At 45.3% G+C, this 19,166-nt stretch overlaps 1 long non-coding RNA gene and 1 other non-coding gene across 2 annotated transcripts in view; one reads left to right on the top strand and one right to left on the bottom strand.

Moving 5' to 3' along the window:
- Positions 1–19,166, top strand: part of LOC129059767 (uncharacterized) — a 33,124-nt gene that overhangs the window by 9,770 nt on the left and 4,188 nt on the right. The window lies entirely within an intron of this gene.
- LOC112131036 (U6 spliceosomal RNA) lies at positions 17,126–17,228 on the bottom strand. The gene has a single exon (XR_002913197.1). It is a non-coding gene; the product is annotated as a U6 spliceosomal RNA (small nuclear RNA).

Here is a 19,166-nt window from a genome sequence, read left to right as displayed (position 1 = left end):
ACACACCACAAACACATACACACACCACACACACACATACACACACCACACACAGAAACACACACATACACCACACACACACATACACACACCACACACACACATACACCATACACACCCCCCACACACCCCACACACATACACATAGCACACACACACCACACACACACACACGCCACACACACAACACACACACCACACAGACACACACACACAAAGATACACATACACCACACATATACACATACATACACCACACATACACACACCACACACACACCACACACATACGCACACCACACACACATACACATACACACGCCACACATACACACACACCACACACACATACACACACCCCCACACACACACCACGTGCACATACACATACACACACCACACACACATACACACATAAACACACAAACACACACATACACATGTACACACATACACACCACACATACACGCACACACCACACACACATACACACACCACACACGAACACATACACACACACCACACACGAACACATACACACCACACACAAACACATACACCACACACCACACACAAACACATACACCACACACCACACACAAACACATACACCACACACACACACACCACACACATACACATACACACACCACACACAAACACACTCAAACACACACACACATACATACACACGTTCACATGTATACACACATGCACACAAACACATACACAGACACCACGCCACACACACATACACACACACGTGTACACACACATACACACACATGCACACCAACACATACACACATACACATGCACACCAACACACACACATACACACGTGCAAACACACCACATGAACACATGCAGGTGCACACGCACACACACACACATCTGTTTCTTTTTCTTTTAACGTTTTTTGAGACAGGGTCTCACTCTGTTATTCAGGCTGGAGTGCAGTGGTGCGATCTTGGCTCACTGCAGCCTCGACCTCCTAGACTCAGGTGACCCTCCCACCTCAGCCTCCTGAGTAGCTGGGACCACAGGCATGTTCGAAACCAGCCCAGCCAACATGGTGAAACTCCATCTCTACTAAAAATACAAAAATTTGCCAGGCGTGGTGGTAGGCGCCTGTAATCCCAACTACTCGGGAGGCTGAGGCCGATGCATGAGAATCGCTTGAACCCAGGAGGTGGAGGTTGCTGTGAGCCGAGATCGCACCACTGCACTCCAGCCTGGGCTCAAGCGATTCTCCTGCCTCAGCCTCTCAAGTAGCTGGGGACCACAGACCTGTGCCACCGTGCCTGGGTAATTTTTATTTTTATTGTTTTTGTAGAGAGAGGGTCTTGCTGTGGTGTCCAATCTTGTCTCAAACTCCTCGGATCAGGTGATCCTCCCGTCTCAGTCTCCCAAAGTGCTGGGATTACAGGTGTGAGCTACATTACCCAGCTCAATGCCCCTACTCCTTTTTTTTTGGAGAAAAGGTCTCACTCTGTCAGCTAGGCTGGAGTGTCGGCTCACTGCAACCTCTGCCTCCTGGGCTCAAGCAATTCTCCCACCCCAGCCTCCTGAGTACCTGGGACCACAGGTGGACATTAACCTTGCCTGGCTAATTTTTTTCTTTTTCTTGCTTTTTCTGGAGACAGGGTTTTGCCCTGTTGCCCAGGCTGCTTTCAAATTCATGGGCTCAAGCCATCTTCCCCCGTCAGTCCTCCAAAGTGCTGGGATTACAGGCGTGAGCCACCGTGCCTGGCCAAATTTACCTTTTAATCCATGGTTTGCCTCATATTAAGATGGGATTGTAATAGAACTAGAGGAAGGACAGGCTTTCCTCCAGACCCAGAACTGGAGACTGGATGCATTGGAGGCTTATAAAGCTTTTAAGGCAGGGGACAGTGGCTCCTGTCGTCCCAGCTACTTGGGGGATGAGGCAGGAGGATCACTTACGCTCAGGAGTTCAAGGCTACAATGAGTATGATCGCGCCATTGCACTCCAGCCTGGGTGACAAAGTGAGACCCTATCTCTTTTAAAACAGCAAAAAAGGAGGTCTATAAGGAGGCCTGTTTCCATTTGGATCTATGGTAGCTGTGTTCTGTTTGGGGCAGTTCTGAAATTATTTGTGTATGAAGCAGAACGCATGGTTGCTGGGCAGGCAGGACCCGGCTTGGAATGATGTTCTGTTTTTTTTTTTTTTTTTTTTTTTTGAGCTGGAGTCTTGCTCTGTTGCCCAGGCTGGAGTGCAGTGGCGTGATCTCGGCTCACTGCAACCTCCGCCTCCTGGGTGGGTTCAAGCTATTCTACTGCCTCAGCCTCCCAAGTAGCTGAGATTATAAGAGCCCACCACCACACCTGCCTAACTTTTGTATTTTTAGTAGAGATGGGGTTTCACCATGTTGGCCAGGCTGGTCTAGAACTCCTGACCTCAGGTGATCCGCCTCCCTCAGCCTCCCAAAGTGCTGGGATTACAGGCATGAGTCACCGGGTCCGGCCAGAATGATGTTCTTTCTGCTTACCTAGTGTTCATCCTTCTGTCTTCTGATGTAGCGCACCAATATTGGTCTGGAAATCCACTCCCTCACTCATGGGACACAGTCGTGATACAGCTGACCGTTAAAATGTCCCTCCCTGCTTGCCAAGAACTGGGTACATGACACACGTTCCATCTATCACATGCTCCCTCCCTAAAACTGGTATCCTTAGCAGAATTACACGTAACTTTATCTTTCTGAGACAGAGTCTCACTCTGTCACCCAGGCTGGAGTATAGTGGTGCAGTCTTGGCTCACTGCAACCTCCACCTCCCGGGTTCAAGTGATTCTCATGCCTCAGCCTCCCGAGTAGGTGGGACTACAGGCGCACATCACTATACCTGGCAAATTTTTGTATTTTTAGTAGAGATGGGGGTTTCGCCATGTTGGCCAGGCTGGTCTCGAACTCCTGACCTCAGGTCATGCACCTGCCTCAGCCTCCCAAAGTGCTGGGATTTCAGGCGTAGTCACCGTGCCTGGACAACACAAAACTTTAAAATGGCTAGAGCTGAGTCATCTCAGAAGGAACGGCCTGAGGAGATGATTCTGTTCCTATTAGCTGGGTCCCTGGTTCTTCACCTTTCACTATGCTATGAGCTACTCCACATCCTTCTAGTAAGTTCCAATTTAACTTAAATTGGTCAGAGCCATTGTCTCTGCGCTTGAACACGTGGTAGCAGATAGAATCACTCCGGGAAGGTGCCTAGTGAGAAAATAAGGAGGCGGCAGTGCAGGGGGCTGTAGCGAGTATCCGGGGGCCGGAGAGTTCGTGAGAAGGGCACCAAGGGGACGTGATGACCAGAGGGCCACGCTGGACAGCAGGACCAGAGCCTGCAGGGAGGTCCGGGCTGATTCGCCTTGTGGGAGCTACTACTGGGGTGTTCACAGGGACCTGGCTGGGGGCAGCTTCAGCTCAGTGGTGGGGAGAGCACAACAGCAGCGAGGTGAGGGGTGAGTGGAAGCGGGGGTAGAGGGGAGGTACAGACATCATCTATTTTTTAAAAATTACTTCGTAATCCCAGGACTTTGAGAGGCCAAGGCAGGTAGATAGTTCGAGACCAGCCTGGGCAACAGAGGGAGACCCTGTTTCTTTTTTTTTTGAGATGAGTCTCACCCTGCCGCCCAGGCTGGAGTGCAGTGGTGCAATCTCAGCTCACTGCAACCTCTGCCTCCAAGGTTTAAGTGGTTCTCCTTCTTCAGCCTCCCAAGTAGCTGGGATCACAGGCACCCACCACCACACCTGGCTATTTTTTGTATATTTAGTAGAGAGGGGGTTTCACCATGTTAGCCAGACTGGTCTCGAACTTTTGACCTCATGATCCACCCGCCTTGGCCTCCCGAAGTGCTGGGATTACAGGCATGAGCCACCGTGCCTGTTTCTACAAAATAATACATAATATTAATGGGGCATGATGGCACGTGCCTGTTGTCCCAGCTACATGAGAGGCTGAGGTGAGAGGATCCCCTGAGCCTGGGAAAGTCGAGCTGCAGTGAGCTGTGATTGGGCCACTGCACTCCAGCATGGGTGACAGAGTGAGATCCTGTCTAAAAATATATTTATATTTATTTATTTGATTGTCAATTAAATTTGTGTGTGTGTGTGTATATATATATATATATATATATATTTTTTTTTTTTGGAGACGGTGCAGTGGTGCAATCTCGGCTCACTGCAAGCTCCGCCTTCTGGGTTCATGCCATTCCCCTGCCTCAGCTTCCCGAGTAGCTGGGACTACAGGCGCCCGCCACCACGCCCGGCTAATTTTTTGTGTTTTCAGTAGAGACGGGGTTTCACCGTGTTAGCCAGGATGGTCTTGATCTCCTGACCTCGTGATCCACCCGTCTCGGCCTCCCAAAGTGCTAGGATTACAGGCGTGAGCCACCATGCCTGGCCAATTTGTATATATTTATGGCCTACAACATGGTGTTTTGAAAGATATACAGTAGTTCCCCCTTATCCCTGGGGATCACCTCCCAAGATCCACAGATAATTCTCAACCCCATATGCAATATGCTTTGTCCTACGCATACATACTGAAAACAAAGTTTCATCAACTAATTAGGCACTGTAAGAGGTTAGCAACAAAGTTGCTAACTAGTTAAAGTAGAACAGTTGCTAACTAGTTAAAATAGAACAGTTATAGCAATATACTGCAATCAAAGTTGTGTGAATGTGCTCGCTCTCTCTCCCTTTCTCAGTATATCTTCTTGCACTGTGCTCACCTATTTTCAGACTGAGGTTGACTGGAGGTAACTAAAACCACAAGAAGCAAAGATGTGCTTAAGGGAGGGCGACTGTACATTGTGGAATGGCCAAATCAAGCTAATTAACACTTAATATATCTGCCGCCACACACTCTTTTTTTTTTTTTTTTTTTTTTGAGACAAAGTCTCGCTCTGTCGCCCAGGCTGGAGTGCAGTGGCGCGATCTCAGCTCACTGCAAGCTCCACCTCCTGGGTTCACGCCATTCTCCTGCCTCTGCCTCTCAAGTAGCTGGGACTACAGGTGCCCGCCACCACGCCTGGCTAATTTTTTGTGTTTTTAGTAGATACAGTGTTTCACCGTGTTAGCCAGGATGGTCTCAATCTCCTGACCTCATGATCTGCCCGCCTTGGCCTCCCAAAGTGCTGGGATTACAGGCGTGAGCCACCGAGCCTGGCCCTTTTTTTTTTCTTTTACCACACCCCCTTATCATTTTTTTTTTTTTTTTTTTTTTTGGTGGTGAGAACACTTAAAATCTACTCTCTTGGCCGGGCGCAGTGGCTCACGCTTGTAATCCCAGCACTTTGGGAGGTCGAGGTGGGAGGACCACCTGAGATCAGGACTTCAAGACCAGCCTGGCCAACATGGTGAAACTCTGTCTCTACTAAAAATATAAAAATTAGCCGGGCCTGGTGGCACATGCCTGTAATCCCAGCTACTCGGGAGGCTGAGGAAGGAGAATCCCTTAAACCCGGGAGGTGGAGACTGTAGTGAGCTGAGATCACACGACTGTACTCCAGCCTGCACGATGGGAGTGAAACTCCATATCAAAAAGTAAAATAAAATAAAATAAAAATCTACTCTCTTAGCAATTTTTTTTTTGAGACGGAGTTTTGTTCTGTCACCCAGGCTGGAGTGCAGTGGTGTAATCTCTTTATTTATGTATTTATTTATTTATTTGAGACAAGGTCTCGCTCTGTTGCCCAGGCTGGAGTGCAGTGACGCGATCTCGGCTCACTGCAACCTCCGCCTCCCAGGCTCAAGCAATTCTCCTGCCTCAGCCTCCCAAGTAGTTGGGATTACAGGCATGGGCCACCACACCCGGCTAATTTCTTTTGTGTTTTTAGTAGAGATGGGGTTTTGCTATGTTGGCCAGGCTGTTCTCCAACTTCTGACTTCAAGTGATCCGCCTGCCTCGGCCTCTCAAAGTGCTGGGATTACAGGCATGAGCCACCTCACCTGGCCTCTTTGCAATTTTTAACAATACTATATGTTATTGGCTGGGCATGGTGGCTCATGCCTGTAATCCCAGTACTTTGGGAGTTTGAGGTGGGCAGATCACTTGAGGCCAGGAGTTTGAGACCAGCCTGACCAACATCATGAAACCCTGTCTCTACTAAAAATACAAAAATTAGGCCAAGCACGGTGGCTCATGCCTGCAATCCCAGCACTTTGGGAGGTCAGGCACGTGGATCATGAGGTCAGGAGTTCAAGACCAGCCTGACCAAGATGGTGAAACCCCATCTCTACTAAAGAAAAAAAATACAAAAATTAGCCGAGCGTGGTGGCAGGCGCCTGTAATCCCAGCTACTCGGGAGGCTGAGGCAGAGAATTGCTTGAACCCAGGAGGTGGGGGTTGCAGTGAGCCAAGATCACACCACTGCACTCCAGCCTGGGTGACAGAGTAAGACTCTGTCTCAAAAAAAAAAAAAAAGTTAGCTAGTGGTGGTGGTACATGCCTGTAGTCCTAGCTACTTGGTAGACAGAGTGAGATTTTGTCTCAAAAAAAAAAAAAAAAAGTTATTAACTATGGTCACCTTGTTATACAGTAGATCTCCTGAACTTATTTTTCTTAACTGAAATTTTGTATTCTTCTTTAAAAGTTGTCTTGTCTTTTCCATTTTATTTATTTCTTTATTTTAAGACAGCATCTCACTATGTTGCACAGGCTGGTCTGGAACTCCTAGGCTTCAAGCCATCGTTCCACCTTAACCTCTCTAGTAGCTGGGACTACAGGCAAGCACCACTGTGCCTGGAATGAAATTTTGTATCCTTGGGACCAACTTTTCCCCAACCTTCCCGGCAGCTCCTGGTAACTACCATTCTACTCTCTGCTTCTATGAGTCCAACCATTTTAGATTCCACATATGAGTGAGATCATGCGTTCTTTGTCTATCTGTGCCTGGCGTATTTGACTTAACATAATGTCCTCCAGGTTCATCCATGTTGTAAATGACAGGATTCTCTTCTTTTTTAGGACTGAATAGTATTCCATGTATAAATGCCACATTTTCTTTACCCATTCATCTACTGATGGGCATTGAGGTGGGCTCCATATCTTGGTTATTGTGAATAGTGCTGCAATGGATATGAGAATGCAGATGTCTCTTCAGCAGACTGACTTGATTTCCTTTCCTTCAGATATATACCCAGTAGTGGGATTAGAGCATGATATGGTTTGGCTGTGTCCCCACCCAAATCTCATCTTGAATTGTAGTTCCCATAATCCCCACGTGTCATGGGAGGGAGCAATGGGAGTAATTGAATCATGGGGGCGGCTACCTCCATGCCATTCTTGTGATAGTGAGTGAGTTCTCACAAGATATGATGGTTTCACGAGGGGCTTTTCCCCTTTGCTTGTCTCTCATTCTCCCTCCTGCCGCCTTGTGAACAGGTGCCTTCCACCATGATTGTAAGTTTCCTGAGAACTCCCCAGCCATGTGGAACTGTGAGTCAATTAAACTTTTCTTTGTAAATTACCCAGTCTCAGGTGGGTGGGTAATTTCTTTATAAATTACCCACTGTGAGAATGGACTAATACAGAGCATGTGGTAGTTCCATTTTTATTTTTTTGACGAACCTCCACACTATTTTCCATAATGGCTATACTAATTTACATTCCCATCAGAAAATATCTTATTAACATATTGGTTGGGCTGCTTTCACACAGATCAGATGACGGTGACTTAGACAAGACAGAAGGTTTATTTTTCTTGCACGTAAAAGCCCAAGCAGACATTAGGTGGGGCTGTGGGGTGAGTGGCTCTGTTGCGTGAGGTCAGCCTGCAGCCCGCCTCCTCCACGTGGCTCTGCCGCGCCCAGGGTGTTGTCTTCGTCTGCATGGTCAAAGGCAGCCCACTTGCTCATGTCCATGCTGCAGTCCTCAGAAAGGGAAAGGGGTCAGGGACAAGCGGTGTCTTTTCAGATGCGCCCTGGGAGCTCAGAAGCATGGCCACACTGGCCAGTGAGAGAGGCTGGCCTTATAGTCACCAGTGCGTGGCCAGCCAAACCCAGGGGGCTTCAATTCCAAAAGAAAAAAGGGAACTGGATGACAGGGAACCAGCGGCAGTGGCTGCCACAGACAGCTCTGTGGAGCTGGGAGGAAGCTGGAGGAGCGGAGCAGGCAGAGAGGCAGAGGGAGTGGTCGAGAGAGACGCTGAGGTCCCAACAGCAAGAGATTGTACTAGAGGGAGATCTCAGAGAAGGTGGGCACTGTAGGGCACAGACGGAGACCTTGGCCTTGGACAGGACGAAGGCGGGAAGCAGGAAAGAATGGAAAATACCAGGAGGTTTGCGGGTCTGGCAGCCACCAGTAACAGCCATTTTCTGTATAAGATAGGAATCCAGTCTTCTGCTGTGATTGAGTGGGAGGGGGAGTGGCTTGTTGTCTGAGAAGCGGGGACAGTTTGAAACAGTCCTTGCTGAGAGGGGTGATCAGGGACCTACATGGTGGTGGTGGGACGCCACCCTGGGAATCTCACCAAAGCTTGGCAGGATTGAGGGGTAGGTGAAGTTGGTCACCATGGTATATCACAGCCCCGATCTTGGGGGCTGGAAGATTTCAGTTAGGGACGCAAAGCAATTCAAGTACAGGTGTTGAGAAAGTGACAACTGAGTTTCTCAAAAGTCCCTATGAGGACAGAAATGAGGATGTTTTCACTGGAGCGATGACACAATTATTTCAGTACGTCTCCCAGAGTGCGGTAGAAGAAAACGCTTTGTGTTTGCAAGGGGAAAAAGACTGATGAGAACCAACATTTCCATGAAGTCACACTGACATTTTTTATTCATTAAACTTTGTCAACCAACGCTTGCATTTTTCTGAACAGCAAGCATCATTCATGAATGCAGAACAAAACCAGATAGGTTTTGTTGGTTTCGGAAAGACAAGGCGAGATGAGCAGCAGGCAGCTTGCTCGTTCCGTGCAGTGGAGGAGGAAGAGGCTGGGCCCCTGCTGTGTGGGGGCAGCCCGGGAAGGACGTGGTCACCAGCCTTGGGTCATCAGTAATTAGTGAGTGTCACGGCTAAAGAGTTTTATGGTCAGTAATAGTTTTCTGTAAATGAAAATTGCTTCTCCTCACTGGGCAATTTAGTGATATCTAAGTTAATCCAGGAAAGTCTTATTCATATTAACTATGACACATATGAGTCAATGAGTGTCACCCGGAGACTTAAAGAGGAACTGGTGTCCTTTCAGTTCTAGAACAGCTGGCTGCAGTGGCTGGGTGTTTGGAGGTTGTTTATGCTGTTTCAGCCATCTCCAGGTGAGGCTAATGGGTAACTGGTGGTAGGACTGGAGTCGGGGGCGGTGTCTTCCACCGGCCTTTCTCTTCCCAGATTGAACCAAGTTCATCAACTGCATGTCATGTAGAGCTGGAAGGCTTTCCTTTCCCTCATGGGCAACTTGTTTACTCATTTAGTTTCCACATAGAGCCGGGTTCTGAAGAAGTGATTATTATAGTCACAGCAACAACTTTAATGATGACAACGACTTTTTTCCTTCAATTAGGTCCCCGATGAGGTCTTTGGTAATTTTCCACAGGGAGATTAGTAAGGGAGAGGAAAACTTTCACCTGCTTTTAAAATGTATTCTGAAGTCCAAATATCTTCATGAATTTAAGCCTGTATTTTGCAGCATGTGGATTTTTCCCAGAAAGGCTTAGAACAGCAACAACAAAAATGTTGCCTTTTGAAGCACGGTAGAACATATACTATTTAAATTTACACCAAGCCGGAGAATGACTGTCCACGTACTCCAGTGGCAGCAGGTGCTCCTGGGTATCCCTACATGGCGACTGGGCACCCCTACAAGGCGTCCCCGGGAGACGCACACGAGCAGTTGACTCCCCAGCTCTGCCCTGTCTTTTGTCCTCAGCTGGGCCATTTACTGATGATAATAGCACCGTGCATTTATGTAGTAACTTAGAATTCCATCACAGTGCCACAGCAGTGTAGGATATTTGTGTCGGGGAAAAAATATGACATTCACCATTTTACTATGGATGCAGTGACCCCAGCCATTCATTTCTTGGGGAGAATTAAGCGAACCGCGTCAAGTCTCCGAGTAGGGAATGGAAAATGTGTATCAGTGGAGTGTGAATTAATCTATTTGCTGGACGCTATGTATTTCACTGGCTGCATTAACAGTACACATGAGTCACAAATACCATAGAGATATGTGCAGATTTTTTTTCTTTTTTGGAGATGGAGTCTTGCTCTGTCGCCCAGGCTGGAGTGCAGTGGCACAGTCTTGGCTCACTGCAACCTCTGACTCCCGGGTTCAAGCAATTCTCCTGCCTCAGCCTCCCAGGTAGCTGGGATTACAGGCATGCGCCACCACACCCACCTAATTTTTGTGTTTTTAGTAGAGACGGGGTTTCACCATGTTGGCCAGGCTCGTCTTGAACTCCTGACCTCAAGTGATCCTCCCGCCTCGGCCTCCCAAAGTGCTGGGATTACAGTCGTGAGCCATTGCACCTGGCCTCTGTCTACTCTCTAACTGTTCTGAGCCAACTTCCACCAGCTTTGCCCAGGGACAGCCACACATGTCTCAAGCCATGCAGGGGCACAGATCAATCAGTGTCAACTCCTGCCCAGCCTAGAGTTGTGGGGAGATATAGCCCAGGGTCTACCTTTGACTAGTGGTGGACAGGAGCTAGTAGATACACTCTTTTGCCATCTTTCCCCAGAAGAACAGTTCTGAGACTATTTTCATAAGGCTCCTCTGAGGGTCCTGGCAAACAGATCCGCCTGGCCAACTCAGTAACAATCTTTGTACTGGCTTTTATGACCGTATCTCCCATCCTGACTTCTGCTTCCTGGGCTTACATCCCCATCTACTCTGCCTTCAGCAGCCTTTCTAGGCTCTGCCTAGACAGAGAGTCACTTTAAGAAAAAATCCACTTAATTGCTACTTCTAACAACACTTTAATTTCCTACCCACAAAAATTAAATTTTAATATTTCATAACGAGCTCATCAATTATGCTTCACTGTCTTGTAATAACACCCACTGGAATTTTGCCTGGAATGATTAAATAGCATATCTACCTATGAACCATGCAGGGCAGGGTGGGGCAGTGAAAGAAAGATGGACTTTGAGGTTTCCAGTCCAGCCCCACTCATTACTAAATATGTGTTCCTGGGCAACTCGCTTAACCTCTCTGAGTCTTTCTCAGCCTCATGTGTGAAACGGCCGTAATATAATAAAACTAGAGATTAATGACAAATGAAAAGGCAAAAAGATCTTTCACCTGGAAATTTAAAAGCCTCTAATAACTCTTAAGTCAATAAAGAAATATGAAACCAAGTTCAGAATGTCTTGAAAATAAGCATGAGGCCGGGCGTGATGGCTCACACCTGTAATCCCAGCACTTTGGGAGGCGGAGGCAGGCAGATCATGAGGTTAGGGGTTCGAGACCAGCCTGACCAACATGGTGAAACCCTGTCTCTACTAAAAACACAAAAATTAGCCGGGCGTGGTGGCAGGTGCCTTTAATCTCAGCTACTCAGGAGGCTGAGGCAGGAGAATCGCTTGACCTGGGAGGTGGAAGTTGCAGTGAGCTGAAATCACGCCATTGTACTCCAGCCTGGGCAACAGAGTGAGACTCCGTCTCAAAAAAAAAAAATTAAAAAAAAAAGAAGGATGAAAACACAACACATCAAAATGTGTGTGATGGAAAGCTAAAACTTACAGGAAAATTAGAACATTTAATACTTGTATCAGTAAAAATTTAAAAATAAAAACGAGTGAGTTAAATACCCAACACAAAATAGAAAACAGACATACAAGAGAGGACAAAAGTTTACTCCTTTGAAAATTCAAAGAAAATGGACAACCCTCTGGAAAGGTTGCTCAAAGAAAAAAGATTATTTATAAAAACATAAATAAAACTAAGAATGAGAAAAGGACAAAAGTACAAAGTCAGAAAAAATGTAAAATATTTATAATAAGAGAAGATGATAAAAACTTTAAGCCAGTAAACATGAAAACATAGGTTAAATGGGTAAAATCCTAGAAAAAATTTAAACTTGTCAAAACTAACTAGAGAAGAAATAGAAAGTGCAATGCTCCCTGTTAATGATAGCACAGTCCCAACAAGAATATCAAATTGGTTTTTCTGCAACTGGACAAGTTGATCATAAAAATCCTTTAGAAGAAGAAAGGAGCGAAGAATTGCCAGGAAAATTCCATCCCAAAAAACAAATGAAATACTTGGGGGTTGGCTAGCCCACTATAGCGCCTCTGTAGTTAAATCTATATGGGCTGGGCACGTGGCTCATGCCTCTAATCTCAGCACTTTGGGAGGCCGAGGTAGGAGGATCACTTGAGCTCAGAAGTTCAAGATCATTCTAGGCAACATAGTGAGACCTTGTCTCTACTAAAATTAAAAAAAAATTAGCAAGGAGTGGTGGTGCATGTCTGTAGTCTCAGCTACTTGGGAAGCTGAGGTGGGAGGATTGCTTTAGCCTGGGAGATGGAGGCTGCAGGGAGCCCTGATCGTGCCGCTGCACTCCAGCCTGGGCAACAGAAAGAGACGCTGTCTCAAAACAACAACAAACAAAAAGCCCCAGTATGGTATTGATATGTGCATATATGGACACATAAAGCAAGCAGAATAGGAAATCCAGAAATAGACCCAACTGAACATAGAAATTCAATATACAGTTAAGTTGACATCTCAAATCAGTGGGAGAATTTTAATACATGGGATTAAGATACCCAGAAGGCTACAAAGAAATACAAAATTGAGTCCACTCTTCTTTTTTTTTTTTTTTTTTTTTTTTGAGACGGAGTCTCGCTCTGTTGCCAGGCTGGAGTGCAGTGGTGCGATCTCGGCTCACTGCAACCTCTGCCTCGCAGGTTCAAGCTATTATCCTGCCTCAGCCTCAGGAATAACAGGGATCACAGGCACACGCCACCACGCCCAGCTAATTTTTGTATTTTTAGTAGAGATGGGGTTTCACCATGTTGGCCAGGGTGGTCTCGATCTCTTGACCTTGTGATCCGCTCGACTCGGCCTCCCAAAGTGCTGGAATTACAGATGTGAGCCACCGCACCTGGACGCATTGAGCCCATTCTTATACCATCCAACAGAATAAAGTCCTAATGGATCACATATTTAGATGTAAAATAAGGAAAACGTGGAGAAATTACTGTATAACCTACAAATAAAGAAACTTTCCTATGACTCAATTTCCAGAAACAATAAGGAAAAAGATTGATAAATACGTTTACATAAAAATATAAAATTTGGCCTGGCATGGTGGCTCTTACGTGTAATCTCAGCACTCTGAAAGGCCGAGGCGGGAGATCACCTGAGGTCAGGAGTTCAAGACCAGCCTGACCAACATGGTGAAATCCCATGTCTACTAAAAATACAAAAATTAGCCGTGTGTGGCAGTGTGCACCTGTAGTCCCAGCTACTCGGCAAGCTGAGGCAGGAAGATCGCTTGAACCCAAGAGGCGGAGGTTGCAGTGAGCCGAGATTTTGCCACCGCACTCCAGCCTAGGCGATAGAGTGAGGCTCCGTCTCAAAACAAATATGCTAAGTAAAAAAAAAAGCGAAAAAAACATTTACAAAAGTATCTATATTTTAGGTTAAGCCATTTGAAATTGCTGATATTTGACCATTTTTGACCTAACAAAATGGCAATTTCATAGGCTTCAACTTAATACCTAATATACGAAGAGCGCCTAAAAAAAAAGGGGGAATATCTCCATAGAAGAATGCACCAGAGATATGAACCCACCATTTACAAAATAAAAATACAATGACTTTTAACCATATGACAAGATGCTGAAGCACGCTGCTAAGACTCTATCCCAAAGATACATTGCAAAAATGCTCAAAAGACATATACAAAAGCAGTTTAGTACATCACTGTGTGTAATAGCAAAAGAGTGGAAACAATTCAGACGTCTCAATATCTGACACAGTGAGTCCTCCAACTCTGACCTCTTCTCTCCACGATGATCTTGGATATTCTTAGATCTTTGCATTTCCATGTACGTTATAAAATCTGCTTTTCTTTTTTCTTTTTTTTTGAGATGGAGTTTCACTCTTGTCACCCAGGCTAGAGTGCAATGGTATGATCTTGAAATATCTGTTTTTCAACTTACCCAGACACTCAGTCTTATTGAGTTTTGTATTGGGATCAAGTTGAATCTGTAGATCAATTTGAGAAGAATTGGCATCTTTATAAAATTGAGTATTCAAACTATAAACATTGATTTAGACCTTCTTTAATTAATCTCAGTGTTTTGTAGTTTTCTATGTAGAAATCTTTAAAAATCTTTTCTTAGATTTATTATATGTTTTTTGGTTTGTTTGTTTGTTTTTTGTTTTTTTTTTTGTTTTGAGACATAGTCTCACTCTTGCGCCCAGGCTGGAGTGCAGTGGCGTGATCTCGGCTCACTGAAAACTCCGCCTCCTGGGTTCAAGTGATTCTCCTGCCTCAGCCTCCTGAGTAGCTGAGATTACAGGCGTGCACCACCACACCAGGCTGATTTTTGTATTTTTAGTAGAGACAGGGTTACCCCATGTTGGCCAGGCTGCTTTTGAACTCCTGGCCTCAGGCCATCCATCTGCCTCGGGCTCACAAAGTGCTGGGATAACAGGTGTGAGCCCACTGGGCCCAGCCTACTCTGTTTTTTATTTTCTTTGAAACTATTATAGGCTGGGCACAGTGACTCATGCCTGTAATCCCAGCACTTTGGGAGCCCGAGGCAGGAGGATTGCTTGAGCTCAGGAGATCAGGACCAGCCTTAGCAACATGGCAAAACCCAGTCTCTACAATAAAATACAAAAATTATCCAGGCATGGTGGTGCGTGCCTGTAGTCCCAGCTACTCAGGAGGCTGAGATGAGAGGATCACTGAAGCCTGGGAAGCGGAGGTTCCAGTGAGCTGAGATCACACCACTGCACTCCAGCCTGGGTGACAGAGTGAGACTGCGTCTCAAAAAAAAAAAAGAAAAGAAAAGAAAAGAAACTATTATAATGATATCTTATCTATAGATTTCATTTTGTATTTGTAACTGGATTTAGAAATATAATTTTTATACACTGACTTTGTATTTGGTAATCTTGGTAAATTCAGTTATTAATTCAAATATTTTATCAGTATATTTAAAAGATTTTTCTTCCCAACCAATCATGAGGTCTATGAATAATGACTGCCTTCTGTTTTTAAAGCAAAATACAGATATTAATCTTCATATATTTGTTTTTCTCCACTTATTGCATTGGCTAGGACCTACAATATTTACTGTAGGATTCTTTTATATACCCTTTATAACATTAAGGAATTATTAGGGAAGTTCCCTTGTATTACTAATTTGTGGAGGTATTCATCCTAAATGGATTTTATTGACTTTTTCTGCACATATTGAGATGAACTTTTCTTTCTTTCTTTCTTTCTTTCTTTTTTTTTTTTTTTTTGAGATAGAGTTTCCCTCTGTCACCCAGACTGCAGAGCAATGGCGTGATCTTGGTTCACTGCAACCTCCACATCCTGGGCTCCTGAGCTCAAGTGAGTCTCGTGCCTCAGTCTCCCAAGTAGCTGGGATTACAGACATATGCCACCATGCCCAGCTAATTTTTTTAGTATTTCGTACAGATGGGGTTTCACCATGTTGGCCAGGCGGATCTCGAACTCATGGCCTCAAGTGATCTGCCTGCTTCGGCCTCCCAAAGTGCTGGGATTACAGGCATGAGCCACTGCGTCCAGCCTCTTTTCTTGTTCTCTGGCATAATTTATATAAAATATCAGTGATCTGTTTCTAAAATGTTGGTAAAACTTGCCCATAAATCCATTTGAGCCTGATGCTTTTGTTGATGCTGGGGGATGGGTACATCTTTCATCACTACTTCAATCTCTTTTATCACTACCGAGAGGTCCACACTTTATATTTCTTCTTGAGTTTTACTAACTCATATGCTTGTAGAAAATTGTCAGTTTATCTAACTTTGAAATTTTCTGGCATATTATTTTTCATAAAATAATTTGATTTTTAGTATTTTTACATGCACCTGTGAACCTTTTGATTCTTTTTTCTTTTTTGAGACAGGGTCTTGCTCTGTCACCAAGGCTGGAGTGGAATGGTGTGATCTCGGCTCACTGCAAACTCCACCTCCGGGGTTCAAGCAATTCTCATGCCTCAGCCACTCGAGTAGCTAGGACCACAGCTGCGCGCCACCATGACTGGCTAATTTTTGTATTTTTAGTAGAGATGAGGTTTCTCAATGTTGGCTGGGCTGGTCTTGAACTCCTGACCTCAAGTGATCCACCCGCCTCAGCATCCCAAAGTGCTGGGATTACTGGGGTTACAGGTGTGAGCCACTGTGACCGGCCTTCTTTTTTTTTTTTTTTTTTTTTGAGATGGAGTCTCACTATATCACCCAGGCTAGAGTGCAATGGCATGGTCTTGGCTCACTGCAGCCTCTGCTGCCCGGGTTCAAGCAATTCTTCTGCCTCAGCCTCCCAAGTAGCTGGCATTACAGGCACCTGCCACCGCGCCTGGCTAATTTTTGTATTTTTAGTAGAGACAGAGTTTCACCATGTTGGCCAGGCTCGTCTTGAACTCCTGACATCATGATCCACCTGCCTCAGCCTCTCAAAGTGCTGGGATTACAGGCATGAGCCACCGCTTCCGGCATCTGGCCTGATTCTTAATGTTGTTATTAATGCCTTCTCTTTTTCTCTTCATAACTTTTGAAAGACAATTATCTCTTTTATTAGAATTTCAACAATTCTTTCCTTGTAATATATGCATTTAAAACAATAAAGTTACCTAAAGTTAGCACCTTAGCTGCAAAAAGCTTTGAGATGTTTTTGTTACTCAATTTTAGACATTCAATAATTTTTAGATTTCTTCTTGTATATTTTTAAGGTTGTGGAAGTTTTTAAAATCTGCATGAAAAATAACTTCTGCATTGATTACACTGTGTGCAGAGTATAAAGTGTATGTTATATCAGTTCTATGCAATTTACTAATATATTTTTTGTAGTGAAAATCACAATTTCAATATTGGATGCCACCCATTTTCCTTTGACTCACACTGTTTCTTTAGTGCTAGTCAGTGGATAATGAAATGATCTCCTGGGACTGTGCAAGGTATGAAACGTTTCATGAACCCGCTGGTCATCCTTGCACAGGAGCCAGGCTAATCATCTCTGCTTCGTTCCAATTTTAGAATACAAGCTGCAAAAGCAAGTACTGAGATTCTTTATGGCCTAATAATTGGTCAGTTTTTATAAATGTTCTATATTTGTTTTATGTGCTTGGAAAGGACACACAATATGCAGTAAGTATATGGGGTGTTGGGGGGGGCTTTTTTTTTTTTTTTTTTTTTGAGACAGAGTCTTGCTCTGTTGCCCAGGCTGGAGTGCAGTGGTGCCATTTCGGCTCACTGCAACCTCCACCTCCTGGGTTCAAGCAATTTTCCTGCCTCAGCCTCCCTAGTAGATGGGACTACAGGCACATGCCACCATGCCTGGCTAATTTTTTATATTTTTAGTAGAGATGGGGTTTCACCGTGTTAACCAGGATGGTCTCTGTCTCCTGATCTCATGATCCTCCCGCCTCGGCCTCCCAAAGTGCTGGGATTACAGGCGTGAGCCAACAAGCCCGGCTTTTTTTTTTTTTTTAGACAGCGCCTCTCTCTGTCACCCAGGCTGGAGTGCAATGGTATGATCTCGGCTCACTGCAACCTCCACCTCCCGGGTTCAAGCCATTCTCCTGCCTCAGCCTCCCAACTAGCTGGGATTACAAGCATGAACCACCACGGCAGGCTAATTTTTGTATTTCTAGCAGAGATGGGGTTTCGCCATGTTGGCCAGGCTGGTCTCCAACTCCTGACCTCAAGTGATCCACCTGCCTCGGCCTTCCACAGTGCTGGGATTATAGGTGTGAGCCACCACGCCCGGCCTCTACCTCTTACTTTGAATCAGGAGATCCTGGACTTAGATCCTAATTGGGCTTTAGATGTCCGACCCTGCCTGGGACTGGGGGATACTTCTAACCTGAGAGGGAACTTATTTGGCCACAAATCTGAGGTGTGTTCTCCAATTCACTTGATCACAACTGAACCTCATGTTGAGGGTGCCATCTTCCTGACTCTGTGCCTCCTTTGGGATGGAACTTGGAAGAGAAGTTCCACATACTTATTACAAGAAGTTGAAAGTCCTCAACACTTAATATAAGAAAGGTAATAAAATTCACGTGTGCTGGGAGTTGCCACTCACACAGGCCTACTTTGTACTTCTGCATCAGCCACGCATTGTTTCCCGGCACCCCCACCCTCCAGAGTCTACACCGACGTCAGCCAGTGAGCTTCCCCCATCCCCCCTCCCTGCTCAAGTCTCTCCGGTCCACACCTTCTTCATGGGGCCTGGATTTGGAGCTTGGCTAGTGGAGACTACACATTCTTTTCCAGCATACGTAGAACACTTCTAAAAATTGACTCTGTTTTTAGGCTGTAAAGAAGTCTCAGCAAATTTCACGGAATTGATATCATACATACCATATTCTCTAAACATTATGTAATTAACTCAGAAGGTTTTTTTTTTTCCTTTAACAGAGCTTTAGAAAAAAGACCACAATTATAATAATATACAAGATAAAATAGAAATACAAATAGAAATGATTCATTTGCATCTCCTTTCCTGCCATTGTTCTAAGTTTCTGGGAGGCAGGCGAGTGGAGAAGACGATGTGCTGAGGTCCTATCTAGCACTTAAAATGTTTGACTCTTGGTCGGGTGCAGTGGTTCATGCCTGTAATCCCAACACTTTGGGAGGCTAACGTGGGAGGATCGCTTGAAGCCAGGAGTTTGAGATCAGCCTGGGCAACATTGTCAGACCTCATCTCTACAAAAAATACAAAAATTAGCTGGGCATGATGGCACCTGCCTGTAGTCCCAGCTACTCAGGAGGTCAAGCCAGGAGGATTGCTTGAGTCCAGGAGGTCAAGGCTGCAGTGAGTCATGATCGCACCCCTGTGCTCCAGCCTGGGCAACAGAGTGAGACCCTGTCTCAAAAAAAAAAAAAAAAAAAAAAAGCCTTGACTGTCTCATTTAAATCCTTAAATCATTCGCTTGGAGGATCTGTTCTTTGGCGATGCTGAGAGCTGTCCCCTCCCACGTGTGTCTCCC

This window comes from Pongo abelii, chromosome 1 (assembly GCF_028885655.2).
Source record: "Pongo abelii isolate AG06213 chromosome 1, NHGRI_mPonAbe1-v2.0_pri, whole genome shotgun sequence".
NCBI lineage: Eukaryota > Metazoa > Chordata > Mammalia > Primates > Hominidae > Pongo > Pongo abelii.
The sequence above is the reverse complement of the archived record's forward strand: the minus strand, read 5'-3'. Positions and strand labels throughout refer to the sequence as shown.